Below are 3,841 nucleotides of genomic sequence, written 5' to 3'. Positions count from 1 at the left end.
CCCCCTCCCCTTTGAGATATTTTTGAACAATTGAAGGTCCTTAGATGCGATCTGGTGCAATTTGTTGCCAGTTTCATCATTATCATATGATATTATATTATCAGCAGATTTTGTTTTCCTGTTTGAATTCTTTTACATGTTCTTTTACATAATATATCAGAAATACATTTGACGAACTTAACTGATGGACAATATAAACTTTCATATTTTGTAAGACAGCCAGATGTGCAGTGGCCTAAAAACAAATATCGTTATCGCCGTGTATTAGCAGTGTAATAACAACAGTTTTTAAACATATTTTTCGACACTGAAAGGGGGGAGCAGTCGCTCCCCTGCTCCCCCTGGCTACGTCCCTGTATATCCTGAACTTACTTGAAGCAAGCGAACAGGGTCGACCCTATGGCAAGCCATTTTACTTTTTATTCGATATTTGATGATATCATCAAATATTTGTTGATATCAGCAAATAATTGTTGATATCATCAAATCATTTGATGATATCATCAAATCATTGCTGATATCAACAATTATTTGGTGATATCAGCAAATAATTGTTGATATCAGCAATTCATTTGCTGATATCACCAATTCATTTGCTGATATCACCAATTCATTTGGTGATATCACCAAATAATTGCTGATATCAATAAATAATAGCTGATATCAACAAATATTTGCTGATATCAGCAAATGAATTGGTGATATCAGCAATTGAATTGATGATATCAGCAATCATTTGCTGATATCAACAATTCCGACATATCACTAATTAATTAGTGATATGAGGAACCGAATTGCTGATATCATGAAATGATTTGGTGATATCATTAAAAGATTTGCTGATATCAGCAATTGAATTGGCGATATGTTGGAATTGCTGATATCAACAATTCATTTGCTGATATCACCAATTCATTTGCTGATATCAGTAATTCAAGCGTATCGAACCAACGTCTACAAAAAGGAATTAGAAACGAGCGCCATCAACAGGCATTCTCTTTGGGTCTTAAGAGCGCTGTTTGGCTGGTAGCGGGCACAGAAAGGCGCCTGGTGCGCGGTTAATTTCAGCCTTGGTTATAGCGATCAACGGGAGGGGAAAGGGGACTAAGTTACACAGTACCACTACTGCCACTGGGAGAGGTACCGTGGCTACTCATGTACTTGTGACAGGGAGGACAAACATTGGGCAAGCACCGAGTAGGCCAGGCCTATAAACCTATGAAAAATAATATCGGGGTGGTTAAGTAGCTCAATATTAAATACCAAAATGTAAAAAGTATACCCTGGTCTGCGGGCGACAGAAACAGGCTGGGAACTGCGTCCAAAAAAAAATAGACTGGCTCCCCGATGGTGGCTGCAACCAGTCATAACCTTCAACCCCTAACAGACCGGTCAAAATGGCACGAGTAGAGGGAAGTATGATGAAGAATGTTGGTCAGGGAATTTTTGAAAATTCAGACACAGTTAATTTATTGTGTACAAATATTATAAATATAAAACTTCGATATCGTTAAAAAAAGACAAAAAATATCTTCGCCCCCACCCCCCCCCCCCTACTTGGCTACGTGCCTGCGGTTAGAAATCTTTCACTTCAGAAGCATTCTACTTCGCCCAAAATCCGAGAACTTCTGTCAATAGCGATCTGTGCTTCATGAAGTTTACCGCAATCGCCAAGGTGAAAGTAACGCTACCCGTACCCTGTTGTCTCGCCATTGTCATTTGCATGTACTGCACAGTACACTGACATCGTGTGTGTTGCTTGTAAGACGGGCTGCCACGGTTGAATTACTGATATCATCGTCACGGTTGAATTACTGATATCAGCAAATGATTTGTTGATATCATCAAATGAATTGGTGATATCAACAAATGAATTGGTGATATCAATAAAAGCATGCATTAGTGATATGTACGTTTCATTTGCTGATATCATTAAATCAATTACTGATATCACCAATTGATTTGTTGATATCAGCAAATGAATAAGTGATATGTTGGAATTGTTGATATCATCAAATGATTTGCTGATATCACCAATTATTTGATGATATCAGCAAATAATTGTTGATATCATCAAATGATTTGCTGATATCACCAATTCATTTGCTGATATCACCAAATAATTGCTGATATCTGCAAATATTTGTTGATATCAGCAATTATTTGTTGATATCAGCAATTATTTGATGATATCAACAAATGAATTGGTGATATCAGCAAATGAATTGGTGATATCAGCAAATGAATTGCTGATATCAACAATTATTTGGTGATATCACCAAATAATTGTTGATATCAGCAATTAGCAAATATCGAATAAAAAGTAAAACGGCTTGCCATACGACCCACCCAATAGCACAGTGGCGTAGGAAGGTACTTTTGAGTGGGGGGGGGGGCTGAAGACTGATGGCCGGCCTGGGGAGGGGTCTAAGGGGAGGGGGATACCCCCTCCCCTTTGGAATTTTTTGCATTTCCAGGTGGCCTCAGATGCAATTTGGTGCAATATAGCACACTTCAACACGCACTCCATTTTGTAAACTTAATTTTGTATTTTCACCTGGCCTTAGATGCAATTTGTTGCTCCAAATGAGATTTTTTTTCTCATTTGGAAATGAAAAAGGGGTTTTCTGACTTGCGAACCGGGGGGGCGGAATGATACTTCCGCCCCTCCACATTTTTCACTGGGGGGGCTGGCGTCCCCCAGCCCCCCCGGTTCCTACGCCCTTGCAATAGCAATATTAATACATAAATTATCCGAATTGAAGCTGGCGAACGTTGTATTTTTTTTAGAGTATTCAAAATCATACAAAGTTTTGTATGGTGGAGTATAAGGATCGCGAGATACAATTTCTCAATGTGACGAGTAAACGTGGTAAATATGACTGATTAAAGGTCAATTTTGATCGAAAATTTTATGTCACTCACAAATTACAAGAACATATGAAAATAAAAGTGCGACAGTCAGAAAAATTAGAGTGCGACAGTCGGAAATTCCGAATTGAAGCTGGCGACAGTCGGAAATTCCGACAGTCGGAAATTCCGACTGTCGCACTCAAATTTTCCAACTATCGTAATTTTTACCAAGATTGGGGGGTGAGACACCCCCCACACCCCCCCTCTAGCGACGTCCCTGCTTACAGATAACACATATTGTTAGAGACAAGACCGAGACAGAGGAAAATCCAGTGATAGCCAGTAAATTCGCAGAGCCGCAGAAACAGCACAGAACAGATACAGTACAGAACAGTTAAAGAAGGCTACAGATGGATTTTTCGAGAACCAACCCGTTTACAGACCAGAGGATTGACAATCAAAGCAACGTAGAGGGATTACCCAACCAGGAATGGAGACCCTTGACTCGTGACAGAACAGAACTCGCGTGTTTCACGAGGTGCCGCATCAACAGAGTTGCCGTCAGAATACGAGGGCCTACATTGGATTAATTCTGAGAAGGAGCTTCCAGCAGTGGCGTAGGAAGGTACTTTTGAGTGGGGGGGGGGCTGAAGATCGATGGCTGGCCTGGGGGAGGGGTCTAAGGGGAGGGGGATACCCCCTCCCCTTTGGATTTTTTTGCATTTCCAGGTGGCCTCAGATGCAATTTGGTGCAATATAGCACACTTCAACACGCACTCCGTTTTGTAAACTTAATTTTGTATTTTCACCTGGCCTTAGATGCAATATGGTGCTCCAAATGAGATTTTTTTTCTCATTTGGAAATGAAAAAGGGGTTTTCTGACTTGCGAAGCGGGGGGGGGGGGGCGGAATGATACTTCCGCCCCTCCACATTTTTCACTGGGGGGGCTGGCGTCCCCAGCCCCCGGTTCCTACGCCCTTGGCTTCC

The sequence above is a fragment of the Apostichopus japonicus genome, chromosome 10, assembly GCF_037975245.1.
Source record: "Apostichopus japonicus isolate 1M-3 chromosome 10, ASM3797524v1, whole genome shotgun sequence".
Taxonomy (NCBI): Eukaryota; Metazoa; Echinodermata; class Holothuroidea; order Aspidochirotida; family Stichopodidae; genus Apostichopus; species Apostichopus japonicus.
The sequence above is the reverse complement of the archived record's forward strand: the minus strand, read 5'-3'. Positions refer to the sequence as shown.